At 36.9% G+C, this 14,469-nt stretch overlaps 1 protein-coding gene across 1 annotated transcript in view; it reads right to left on the bottom strand.

Annotated features, from left to right (window-relative positions):
• The window catches only part of LOC124720215, a 364,115-nt gene that overhangs the window by 219,020 nt on the left and 130,626 nt on the right, over positions 1-14,469 (bottom strand). The gene's annotated exons all lie outside the window — the stretch shown is intronic.

Here is a 14,469-nt window from a genome sequence, read left to right as displayed (position 1 = left end):
CCCAGAGGCTCGGCACGACTCGTCGGGTGTTTGGTGATGCTGCGGTGAATGCCCTCGACACTTGGCAAAACTGAGGTGAAACCACATCCAGACATTGTGGGGTTGGGCAGCCACCCATCATTACACATCGGACATCTTAGGTCGGGTAGACTGGTAAGCCAGGACAGGCAGCAAACTGTCGTGGAATTAAGATTAGACTTTAATGCTGGGCAGAGTACGAGTGTGTTCGAACACACTGTGCACTGAACAATCCTAATGATGACCCACCGCATCTGCTAATGTTAACACCACGACATTGACAACTGAGACTGAAATGGGCACGTAACCGTCGGCACTGGATGTTAGAGCAGTGGCAGAGCGTTGCACGGTACGATGCATCCCGATACCTCCTTCATCGTCATGCCAATGAGAAGGTGTGAATCCCTCATCATCTCCAGGGGAACAACCTGTACTGTGGGACAGAGACAAGCTGATGGCAGCTCCATAATGCTATGGGAACATTCAAGTGGGCATGGGTTCAAATGGCTCTGAGCACTATGCGACTCAACTTCTGAGGTCATCAGTCGCCTAGAACTTAGAACTAATTAAACCTAACTAACCTAAGGACATCACACACATCCATGCCCGAGGCAGGATTCGAACCTGCGACCGTAGCGGTCACGCGGTTCCAGACTGAAGCGCCTTTAACCGCACGGCCACACTGGCCGGCTTCAAGTGGGCATCCACAGCTCCAGCAGAGCTCCTGCAAGCCACCACGATGCCCAAGGAGTACCGTATACTCGTAGCAGACTACGCACACGTCTTCGTGACGATAACATTTCACGACAGCCGTGAAATGCATTCCAACAAGAAATGCACTGTATCACAAGGGCAGGAGTGTGACGGAGTGGTTCGAGAAACACAGTGCAGAATTCCAATTGGCGTGCTGACTCCCCAACTCGCCAGATCTGAACCGCATCGAACACACCTGGGATGTGCCCGAATGTGGCGTCAGAACTCGTCACCTCACTCCCTGGAATTTATGGGAATTATGTCAGTTGTAGGTGCAGCGGCCTACCCAGGGCTCGCTGCTTCCACGTCACAACACATCACCAACTGTGCCAAAGGTGGGACATACCAGCTATTAGGTAGGTGACCATAATATTCTGGCTGATCAATGTAAGTAACAAAGAGATTCCAAAAATGTTTATAATTGTGCTTAAAGTTTGTTGTAAGTCACTACGTGCTCTCAAAATGAAACACTAGATGAAAATCATCTCGGTAATTTGTGCTCCGTCTTAAGTGAAATATAGTTTTTCATGCACATCAATGTTTATGACACCAACTTCCTGCTGAGCTGTTTATCATACAACTATACATTCCGTCATATAAGTGGATAACGTCCGCAAACAGTGTTGCAAATAGAGATAGCAGTAAAGAGGTAATAAATTCAGACGTCATACCCGACACTTAACTGCAGCTTTACTGCACGAACAGTGAAAATGTAGTAAGCAATAAGATTGTTTCCTCTCAGTATTTATTAGGGAGATGACAGCGAGAAATGGTTTCGAGAAAGTTTGAAATTCGATGAAATGTTCATTGGAAGTCATTAAGTGCTCTCATTTTCAAATACTCATCGAATATAATCAGGGTAATTTGGGCACCGTGAGTTATGCTACCTCAAAGATGTATCACAGTTTCTAACTGTAATATATGTCATTATATTAAAACTCGAACATAAGGTTACACCACTTAATGAGTAGATTATGCATATTACATTTTTAAATCTGGTCAATAACAGTATAAAATGTGAAAATCAAATTTTTGTTCCTTCTGGAAGCCATCAGATAGGCAACCTGCAATTAGAACTATGAACTGGGTTATTTGTTTAGATATATGCTGCATCTGTGTTACCTTCTGTGGATAATACCACTCAGTTTTGTGATTCTGCTTATTATAAGTACTGTCAATTACATTTGAAGCCAGTTATCAATAACAATTTATGGAATCAGCACAGTTTATAATCTTTTAACAAATTCTAATACGGCCCAGTAGCATCATTCAACATTTTAAGTGGAACTAAATAAAAAAAAATTAAAAAAATAACACAACTATTGTCAATCCTTGTGTTCTTACATAGTTATCAGAAGTCAGCAGTAAGAATACTATGTCAAGTAAGTAAATGTACACCTCACAGAAGCCTTTTTAAGGATCTTCAAATTCTTAGACTGACTTCCCAATATATTTACTGTTAATGATTTTTGCTGCTGACTTTTCAAATGAGAATCACAATGCAAGATATAAAAATAATTTCATGTAGACTTTTCCTCCTTGCCCAGCTTTCAGAAAGGAGTTACGGTATGTATTGTGTTAGGAAAATATACAACAAGCTCCATGGAAACAGAGAGCAATAAACTGGGAATTTAAAAGAAAATTATAAACATACCTTATGAGACATCCTGAAAGTTATTTGACTATCTAGATTCAAGGATTGAAAATTACTGTTTGATACATGGCAAGGAGCAGTGGTCACTGTAAATCTGAATGCATTAACATCCGTAAATAATATAATAGGAGGAGAAATGCTCTGTAATACATATCACCCAGCCTCAATGTGCAGAGAAAATGGTACAAATGATGTGAAGCATCTAACAGACAATTATAATTAATGCCGAACAAAAACTGAAATCTTATCTATTTGACAACTGGTGTTTCAGCAGATGCTTTCAGTTTCAGTTTTGTAATGCATGCCTAGAGTAATCCCACACAAATACTGTTTATCACATGTTTTATGCAATTCCCAATGTCAAATAAATACATGTTTGTTCCCACTTACAAACAAAATTAGAATTTTTTGTTACCATTAGATACAGTGGTCGGAAATTAGTCAGGGGGGATATCTGTTTTATTGAAATACATTAACCGGGACTGTAAAACACGAAGAATAAACTGCACTCCAGCACAGTCTTTCACAAACTTGCTTTGCCTTTTCCCCAGTAAAGTCAACACAACAAAGCAGAATGTCACACATCAAAAACATTACGAAAAAAATGGCTCAGTACAAAGAAATACACACTCGAAATGGGAATCGTTTCCCAAAACGCGTCGTGTAAAACGTAAATAAAACAAAACTGTGACTGGTAGCAGAAAGTTATTTATGAACAAACTCTTTCTTCTGTAGCACCACATTTCAAAAACTTCTATTTTCTTCTCATCTAAATTGTTTTTCATCCATGTTTCACTTCTATACATGACCACATTCCGGGCAAATACTTTCAGAAAAGACTTCCTCACACTCAAATCTATATTCGATATTAACAAATTTCTCTCCTTCATAAACAAACACGCCTCCTCTCAATACAATGTCCATTTTGCTCTTGCCAGTCCTTTGCTGCCTCTAACAGAATCAGCAAACCTCAAAGCTTTTATTTCTTATCGCTGGTTTACTAACAAGTCACAACCGGTAACGGTACCATTTTTGTCACTCGAGGTGGAAAAATTTAGTAAAAAACTTTATACAATGCTTCCATTCCATTTCCATACGGTAGCATACATATCCTTTCCTGCCTTTGCTTCCTGACCCAGTGTTTTATGGCGGTTTATTATCAGATCGTCTCTACCCTCCTCTTTCTAGACAAAGTAACTGTTTGGAAACACTGAACAGCTTGAGACATAATGTTTGCTTCTTAACTTGTGGATCTGTGAGCCCTGTTTCAGTTGTCTTCAGAAACAACTACATGTCCAAGCTATTTTCAAAATACTGGGCTGTTTCTTCCTTTTATACAGAGTGTCCCAGGACGAAGTCAATAATCAGAGAGAGGGCATACGATTACTCGAGGTGAAAAAGTGAAGTAAACGTGGGTCTAAAACGCATACCTAGAGCTATCGACACCATCTTCACCACTGTGGAACACATCTCTTAAGGTAAGCATTTTAGAGGCAATAGTTGCTAGACAATTTCTTCTAGTTTTGTCCCATACTACCTTCTCCCAAAACGTGGAAAACAAAGAGCCTGCAGTAGAAAAGATATATTTCATCTTGCTGAAGGTGAAGAACTGCTCACAGTTCTTAAGGTATGGATTTTACAACCCATGTTTACTACTTTTTTATTCAAATGATTGTTCCTCTCATATCACTGAATACTGACCATTCCTCCTGGGACACCCTGCACAAAGAAATGCACGCATACACAACACAGGAGTATTTTAAAACATCATCAAGACCTTAAGCTTATGAATATACCACAATCAATGATAATTTGTATCAGGTTGTGAGCCCCGATTTCCATCTTTTTGTTAACAGTCACCTTGTCTCGATCTATGGGCTATATGAGTACACCACCGTGCAAAATTAAAAGTTCATTGTCACTGATGTTACCTCCCATTACTATCAACTGTTTCAGGATTGACCATTAATGGAATGGAGACAATAGAGGATCACAGCTTTGACTGAGATGTCAAGTGAAATCATATGAACATTTTATTTAACTGCAATGTAATGAATGAATTACATGGAATGTTATTGCCTTACAGTGCTTATGTTTATTTCACAAATAATCAAAAATTCTAAATTTAAATGCTTCTGTGAAATAATGGGAGTTGTGCATCAGGATGGTCTTCAGTCAGGTGTTAAACTCCACCACATCACCTAAACGACTTAAGATGCTCTTTTGTAGGTTGTAGAATACACGTACACCCACATATTTGACTCCTTTCTGCATCAATGTTGAAGTTTTTATAGAGAGTGTGCTTGGTCCCAGTATTACATTAATGATTTTCATCATTTTTTAAGAAAAGAAAAATAATTAATGACAAAGGGTATTAGGCGAGGACATTTATGAAATCGATCAAAAGGTCAATTTTCATTTTTTTTCCCTCTCCTTTGAATTCACACACAATAGATTCTCAAAGTTTGAATAATGAAATCATATCGGAAGTACCTGAAAAATAATTAAGTTGTGATGTGACCTTCTTGCCACAGCCAATTTTTTGTAACAACACTTCAATACCTGCTCAGTGAACAATGATCCTAACGATTACTTTCAAGCAAACTTGCATGTGATACATCAAGTAGGCTGTGGTACATACTCTTTAGTTTTATAGATCATCTGTGACTCTGTTCCACATCTTAAAAACAATGACAAACCAGCTGCTTTGTTCATGAAGAAGCAATTCTTCTTTTTCCTTGTGCTACTGGCAAAGATTTATGCAAGTGTTCGATTCTTTCATCATTCAATAATGCCACAGTCTCAAAGAGTATATTGAAAACTGCATAAACTGAGTTTGCAGAAGCGAGTAAATGAAAGACGTGAGAAACAGTAAGAAATCAGCATTCGTCACCTGTGCCGCATCAGATGGTGTAAATATGTTCAGGCTCTTGAGGGAGAGGAGAGGTTTCCAAATTGTATCCTGGATACTGTCAAGTCCACTTACAGATTTCTGACCGATCCTGAACTTCATGGCAAAACACAGAATCCACATAAGTCTCATATGGAAACAATGCCCTAAAACCACATTTTCGTCAGCTTCAGTTGTAAAGAGTTTTGTAAAGAGTTTTATTTAATGATAGGAAAATAGGGAGAACGAAAGAATTAGAGGGAATGGGCTTTAAGACAGGAAATTTTACTGAAGGTACGTTGAGAAAAATAGATTTACTGCACCTCTCTGCTGCTGAAAAGTCAGTTGGAGATCCGATAAAGGAAAGAAGGCAAGCAACAAGAAACCAGAAAAGAAGCCTTGGATTGAGAGGGGACCCTGAATACAAATCTGGTTCTACTAAGGGGAAGACATAAGGAAAAAATGTGAGGTTGAATAAATTGAATTTCCTGAAAATTGTGTTTCTTAAAGTTTATGTACCTTTTCCTCAGAATCTATGGAGGCTACAATTATGAAATTTTGTGTAGGCCTAGTTATTTCTGTAAAGCCAATAAATGTTGTCTCAAGAGTAAATTTTGAAATTCTGAGTACAAGCTGTGGTATGGGGCAAAGTGCTTGGAATTGTGCATGAATTTTGTATTATACTTACAATATTATAACTAAAAAATTCTATTTGATATATTCAAAAACCTCATGAGACAAGCTTAATATATGCAAAGAAATTAAACAGAAAATTATGGAGAAATCTCTTGAATTGTTTCTGAGAAAAAGGTACATATATTATTTTTTGAAAACAAAATTTTTAAATTCCATAAAACACGTTACACACATATATAATCCAAGGAACTTAACAGTAAATGTATTAATTTCATGTAAAATATTGTACAAAATTTCAATGCCATATCTTCAAAATTGTGGATTTGTGCGTCTTTTAAATAGTATGTGGTTTTCATGAAAATCCTCACTTAACGAATGTGTGTAGCTGAAGCAGTTCTTGAAATACCAAGGTTTTTTTTAATAGGTCTGGCACTAGCAGAAAACATTTTCCTTGTAATGAACTTCTGTATTCCGAAAATACTATACCAGCAAGTAGAATTTCCTCAAAATGTTTGCAAACAATGTTCAAGGAATTTAGATAAACAGTGGCAATGTATTGTGTAAACTACTATCTGTTACAAAAAAACACAGATTAGTTTCACATTAATTTAAAAGACAGTCATGTAACAGTCAGCATGTTGACGTATTTTGAAGGACAAAGTGTACCTCGATTGAAAATTACCTAAAACGTTCCACATAACAAGAGATTACAATTATGATTCATGAACATGCAAATGAATATCGTGAAATAACGGTAACATTACATTTACCTACAGTTAAGTACCGAAATGGCTATGATAAACCCAAAAAAACTGCAAATTAGCATTTGATGAAAGTTAACGTTAGTAATACACGACTAATGAATAAATATTATTTCTGTACTCTGCTTATTCATGAAATTGATGAAGCTATGGAACAGGTTTCCACATAGCGACGCAACTTTTATCTTACTGTCGCAAGCTATATTGTTCGGCGATATTTAAAACGGTTAATTTTATGTTACTGCAACAGCAGCAATTGTCGGGCACGCACATGGTTATTTTGCGCTTACTCGCGCGACTCACGTCCTGCTATTCGTCCTTGTCCACCCACACGCCAGTCCTGTTTTCACACGGCTGGTAGCAGTTCTCTCGTCCTCTTTTTTTGTTTTTTTACATTTTATCAAAATTATTGTAGCACACGACATTTACATCTGTATCTTGTGTGTACAGTATATTCACGTGTTGCCAACTTACAAATTTTCGAACGTCTTTTGTTTTACCGTGAATTCGCATTTCTGTTCTTTCCGCTTGCTGGTTTCTTGTTATCAAGGGTGCGAGTATATTTGTTTACTTTATGCAGTGGAAACGTTTAAATGTGCATTACTGGCATTTTAATAAAATATCTCGGTGTGATAATCATTATTTTGTTGCTGGAAGAGTGGCGAACGTGTTAGACGCAACTTGTTTAGGAGCGTCAATCGTCTGCTAGTCTTTCCTCAGACTGAAGAGCAAAATCGCTGTTGCTTGTGTGGTTGTTGAAAACGTGTTCCCCTTTAGCTAAAGCAAAAGGAATTAAAATCCACTTAGAAATAAAATCTTTTGGGTTCGCCGGTGACAATTTCAGTGTCACACACGGCAAACTACTTCTATGACTGAATCGAAACCGTCCTTAAAAGATTTTGAAGATGAACAGGAAGCTCAGGAAAGAAATGGAGGGCAATGGAGTTTCGTCGAATTAAATCTGGCTCTGTACTGGGCGAACGAGCGTTGGAAGTGAGACATTAAAGTGGACGATTTTTGCTACTTAGCAACAAGATAAATTACGAAGCCAAAAGTAATGAGGGCATAAAATGCAAACTGCATTTTCAGAACATAAACATAAAAAAGTGCTGGGAAGTCTCTTCTTAAAATATTCGTCTGAAATAACATGAAACATTAAAAATAAACAGAACGGATGAAGAGAAAGGAAGGGTTCGTTACTGAAGACTACGTCGGTAGATCAGATAACATATGAGGACTACTGAATCGAATCGGCGAGAAAATAAATTTGTAGTAAAAGAAGGGATCGGTTGATGGGACACATACTGACACGAAAGATTGGTGAATTTTGCCATGGAGCAAAGTATGAGGGTTAAAAACTATAGAGGGAGACCAAGGTTTGAATACAGCAAGCAGTTTCGGGAGGATGCACACGCTGATGTAGGAGTAATTTTGCTGAGACGGCGAAATTTTGTCACAGCTTCGTCTTCCATTCCTCAGATGGACAATAACAAAAAATATGCATACTATGCAGAAGGCTTCATTTACTCCATCACTGCAATAGTTTTTTCCGACATACGGCTATTCGAACGAAGGTTTCGGCTGAAGCTGTCACGCAACGAAATTAGATTGTCAACAAATGCCTATTTTTTTCCTATTTCGCGACTATCTTCGTAATGAAAATAGTAAAATTATTTCGAACAGTATTTTACCAGTGCTAAAAAATCGTTCTTGTGTAACTCGATTCATATCAATAGCACACACTATAATGTCTACCTCGGTAAAAGAATTATAGAGTAACGATGTAGCAAATATATTTATTTATTTAGCAGCTTTGGATGCACATTATGTGGATCAAATTCTATTATATATTTGCAAAGAGCTAACGGCAACCTCAACTTTCCACTGTCTGTTTCAAGAGTTATTCCTATAAGTACGTACTATGTTGACAAATCATCGATCATTTCGATCTCAGCACAGGCGGCAGACAATTTTCGATTCAAAACATTAACGCTCCTTGCAATCGAAATTAAATGGTGACATTGGAAAACGTCATAACCAGCAACATATAAATACAACGTGTGTGTGTGTGTGTGTGTGTGTGTGTGTGTGTGTGTGTGTGTCAGACTACGACCAAAAACAATTCTACAAAGACTTCAAGGTGTTGACATTAGTGCAGAAAGGAGTCTCGTAGAAAGTGCCATGTGAATTCAGCATCCTACCAGAGAAATACTATATGGCTTGCGGGTAACATGTTGGAATTTTATGACTGAACTAAGGAATGTTGGTTCGGTAACTCCTCCAACTCCAGATTAGATTAGATTAATACTAGTTCCATGGATCATGAATACGATATTTCGTAATGATTTGGAACGAGTCGAATTTTCCAATACATGACATAATTACGTTAATTTAACAACATACTTAAGTTAATATAACAACTTTATTTTTTGTGTCTTTTTTTTGCTTAATTTATATCTAAAAATTCCTCTATGGAGTAGAAGGAGTTGTCATTCAGAAATTCTTTTAATTTCTTCTTAAATACTTGTTGGTTATCTGTCAGACTTTTGATACTATTTGGTAAGTGACCAAAGACTTTAGTGCCAGTATAATTCACCCCTTTCTGTGCCAAAGTTAGATTTAATCTTGAATAGTGAAGATCGTCCTTTCTCCTAGTATTGTAGTTATGCACACTGCTATTACTTTTGAATTGGGTTTGGTTGTTAATAACAAATTTCATAAGAGAGTATATATACTGAGAAGCTACTGTGAATATCCCTAGATCCTTAAATAAATGTCTGCAGGATGATATTGGGTGGACTCCAGCTATTATTCTGATTACAAGATTTTGTGCAATAAATACTTTATTCCTCAGTGATGAATTACCCCAAAATATGATGCCATATGCTTTTGGGTTTGGTTGTTAATAACAAATTTCATAAGAGATTATATATACTGAGAAGCTACTGTGAATATCCCTAGATCCTTAAATAAATGTCTGCAGGATGATCTTGGGTGGACTCCAGCTATTATTCTGATCACACGCTTTTGTGCAATAAATACTTTATTCCTCAGTGATGAATTACCCCAAAATATGATGCCATATGAAAGCAATGAGTGAAAATAGGCGTAGTAAGCTAATTTACTAAGATGTTTATCACCAAAATTTGCAATGACCCTTATTGCATAAGTAGCTGAACTCAAACGTTTCAGCAGATCATCAATGTGTTTCTTCCAATTTAATCTCTCATCAATGGACATACCTAAAAATTTGGAATATTCTACCTTAGCTATATGCTTCTGATTAAGGTCTATATTTATTAATGGCGTCATACCATTCACTGTACGGAACTGTATGTACTGTGTCTTATCAAAATTCAGTGAGAGTCCGTTTACAAGGAACCACTTAGTAATTTTCTGAAAGACAGTATTGACAATTTCATCAGTTAATTCTTGTTTCTCAGGTGTGATTACTATACTTGTATCATCAGCAAAGATAACTAACTTTGCCTCTTCATGAATATAGAATGGCAAGTCATTAATATATAATAAGAACAACAAAGGACCCAAGACTGACCCTTGTGGAACCCCATTCTTGATAGTTCCCCAGTTTGAGGAATGTGCTGATCTTTGCATGTTACGAGAACTACTTATTTCAACTTTCTGCACTCTTCCAGTTAGGTACGAATTAAACCATTTGTGCACTGTCCCACTCATGCCACAATACTTGAGCTTGTCTAGCAGAATTTCATGATTTACACAATCAAAAGCCTTTGAGAGATCACAAAAAATCCCAGTGGGTGGTGTTCGGTTATTCAGATCATTCAAAATTTGACTGGTGAAAGCATATATGGCATTTTCTGTTGAAAAACCTTTCTGGAAACCAAACTGACATTTTGTTAGTACTTCATTTTTACAGATATGTGAAGCTACTCTTGAATGCATTACTTTCTCAAAAATTTTGGATAAAGCTGTTAGAAGGGAGATTGGACGGTAATTGTTGACATCAGATCTATCCCCCTTTTTATGCAAAGGTATAACAATAGCATATTTCAGTCTATCAGGGAAAATGCCCTATTCCAGAGAGCTATTACACAGGTGGCTGAGAATCTTACTTATCTGTTGAGAACAAGCTTTTAGTATTTTGCTGGAAATGCCATCAATTCCATGTGAGTTTTTGCTTTTAAGCAAGTTTATTATTTTCCTAATTTCAGAGGGAGAAGTGGGTGAGATTTCAATTGTATCAAATTGCATAGGTATGGCCTCTTCCATTAACAGCCTAGCATCTTCTAATGAACACCTGGATCCTACTATATCCACAACTTCTGACTTTTTGTTCGTAAAGTTTTCATTCAATTTGATGGTAATACTGTCTTCCTCTGCTCTTGGTTGACCTGTTTCTCTTTTAATAATATTCCAAATTGTTTTAATTTTATTATCAGAGTTGCTGATTTCAGACATGATACACATACTCCTGGATTTTTTAATAACTTTTCTTAATATAACACAGTAGTTTTTATAATTTTTGATAGTTTCTGGGTCACTACTCTTTCTTGCTGTCAGATACATTTCCCTTTTCCGGTTACAAGATATTTTTATACCTTTAGTAAGCCATGGTTTGTTACAAGGTTTCTTACGAGTATATTTAACTATTTTCTTGGGGAAGCAGTTTTCAAATGCATTTACAAAAATGTCATGAAATAAATTATATTTTAAATTGGCATCAGGTTCACAGTACACCTCATCCCAGTCTAATTGCTGTAGGCTTTCCCTGAAATTTGCAATTGTTAAATCGTTGACTGAACGTACTACTTTGGAGGACTGTTTAGTATTGCTGAATGGAGCTATGTTGTGCTGTGCACCATGATCAGAAAGACCATTCTCAACAGGCTGAGCATTTATCTGGTTAAACTTATCTTGGTCTATAAAGAAGTTATCTATCAGTGAGCTGCTATCCTTTACCACCCGAGTAGGAAAATCAATAATGGGTGTCAAATTGAAAGAACCGAGTAATACTTCAAGGTCATTTTTCCTATTACCCTCTTTCAGAGAATCTACATAGAAGTTCCCACAAATAATCATTTGCTTCCCCCTGTCTGACAGATAGCACAACAAGGAGTCCAAATTTTTCAGAAATAGATGAAAATTTCCTGATGGGGACCTATATACAGTTACAATTATAAATGTGCCTTTATTTAATTTAAGCTCACAGGCACATGCTTCTATATGTTTCTCTACACAAAACTTTTTTGTTTCTATACTTTTTGCACAATGATAACTTTTGACACATATGGCAACTCCTCCTTTCTCCATATTTTCTCTCATTACATGTGCAGAGAGCTTATAACCACTTACATTTACCTTATCCATATCAGTAACAATGTGATGCTCAGACAGACATAGTATATCTATTTCATTCTCAGCTTCTAAAACTTCTAAACAAACCAGAAGCTCATCTACTTTATTCTTTAAACTCCCAATATTTTGATGAAATATACTTACATTATTTTTAATTATACTTTTATGAGAACCTTTCCTTATTCTAACATTTGCAGTACTCTCCTGTCTGAGTTTCTCATTGTGCTTAGGCCTAGTTCCTATACCAGTGGTCACATGGTGTTCAGAGAGGCAGATTATGTCAACTGGGTTGGGTGACTTATTCATCAATGCAATTACCTAGGACTGAGATACAACTTGGTGGAGATAAAATTTCTGGTGATTGGTGAAAATTTGTCATTGATAGCTGTGATTGGTGATCCAATGTGCTAGAATTGTGTTGTTTAATTTCTTTCCTAAACTGAAGATTTGTTTCAATCCTGACCTCTCATAGAACTTGACATCTTTCTGTCTTACCTATCCTAAAAGAGGTGCTGCTCCAACACCTGTAACCACTGGTATTTTACCATTCATGGCAGTGCCTCCCCCCCTTAAATTTCCTGCTATTACCCCAGCCAGTTTTCCCCTTCCCTTTCCTGTTGAGATGAGCATCTGCACAAAAACTCTTTAAAATTAATGTTTCATCTTAATTTACAATCAACTTTAGCATTGTAACGCAGTGTTATGTCTTACTATCTATTCATTAGACAGCATGTTTGTAGTGTCATTATGAATTACGTACAGAAAACGGTTCGTTTTAATGGCTAACGTTATTGACAATCTTATCAAGTAGTCTGCTACTTTTGCCATAATCGAAGGTGATTTTTGTAATATTTCAATCTACAGATGCTGTAACATCAATATTTCAGCTCCCAACCTTGATTTTTTTCTATTTTTATGCAATTGTTCGATTATTATCGTCATTACCCAGTCACTCGAATTGCACGTATGAGTGAGCAGCGTGCTGTATAGACAGAAGTACAATAGCGTTTCTGACCGTTGATACCCGTCGGTCCTGGTGGTGCCGGCACGGTAACCCGGCGTGTTTGGCCAAAACCACCCCATGTAAATAAAAAGTGAACTTTTCAGCAATGGAACATAGTGTACGTCAAGGAACGACAAGCAAAGACACCACGGAAACTTTCAATCTGCCTTCAATTTGTGACAAAGAAACAGTAATATAAACACGCATATTACGCTCGTTTCCCGTTTGCAGCCTGATACGGAGTAACATTCTGGGGGAATGCACCTTGTCGTCCAAGTGTATTCAAAACCTAAAAACGAGCTATCACAGTCATACGCAACACAAAGAGACAAGAATCATCGTAATCTTAGATATGCGTGATCTTCTGCAGATGATACTTTTCTGATAGGACGACGTCCTGTCATATGAGATATAATTGTTACTGCAGTTTCGAGTTATATATATCCTAAGACAGAACGTCGACCTATCAGAAAAGTTCATCTGTAGAAGGTCACAATTATTCAATCAACTTCCTAACATCATCACGTTAATGAAGCGAAAAAGCTTTTTTTTTAAAAAAAAAAGTCTGACGTCAGTCTGATGGGTAACGGTTTCTATTCCGTAAATAAATCACTCGCCGAATCACGTGGAATTTTATAACGTAAAATCACCAGGCATATAATTACGGTCAAATGTGTCCAATTTACAAGCGTAATCACTTGTAAATTCTAATAATGTTACGTACATGTGTGTGTAATCGCTAACCCCTCTATAATTTCTGTTGACATGTCCTATATCTGTAAAAGATGTCATAGCACCAAAAATAAATAAATAAATAAATAATCTAACCATCTGTCAATGACGTCAGGAGTTGCCAGCAACGCCACGTGGTTCCGATTCAAAGACAAACTGTAGGGCCCATTTCCACTATTGGTTAACTGGCTCGGTAGGGACGAGTAATTCACTGGTGCTCAACCGATGAGCAACAAGCAATTATTACTGTTTTTACTTTATTTTCTGTTATCGTACACACCATTCTGCAATAAGGGGGGCGCACCAACGTACATATGATAGTCGCAACGCGAAGCTAAATAGGATTCAGAAAACAGGCTGCAACCATTGAATTTCTCTACAGAAAACTGGGCTACATGAAGTCCTTCAGCTTAGGAACAGAACGGTAAAACTTAGCTCAAGACCGAAAGCAATTTCAAAGCATAGATATATAAATACAAAATATTATGATAACTGTATAAAATGTTAACTGAAATTATAATATTTATCATAACACACACAAGAAATTACTTTTTTGCGAGAATTTCGCAACTATTGGCAACAGGTTAAACTGCCTAAACAAGTAAAATGGCGGAACAAACGGCAAAATTGTTCTCAATCATGTAATCGTGACGTTGCTGTATGGTAATAAGACACTGTTTCAGAA

The sequence above is a fragment of the Schistocerca piceifrons genome, chromosome 11, assembly GCF_021461385.2.
Source record: "Schistocerca piceifrons isolate TAMUIC-IGC-003096 chromosome 11, iqSchPice1.1, whole genome shotgun sequence".
Lineage (NCBI taxonomy): Eukaryota > Metazoa > Arthropoda > Insecta > Orthoptera > Acrididae > Schistocerca > Schistocerca piceifrons.
Note: the sequence above shows the minus strand (reverse complement) of the source record. Positions and strands in the feature narration are given on the sequence as shown.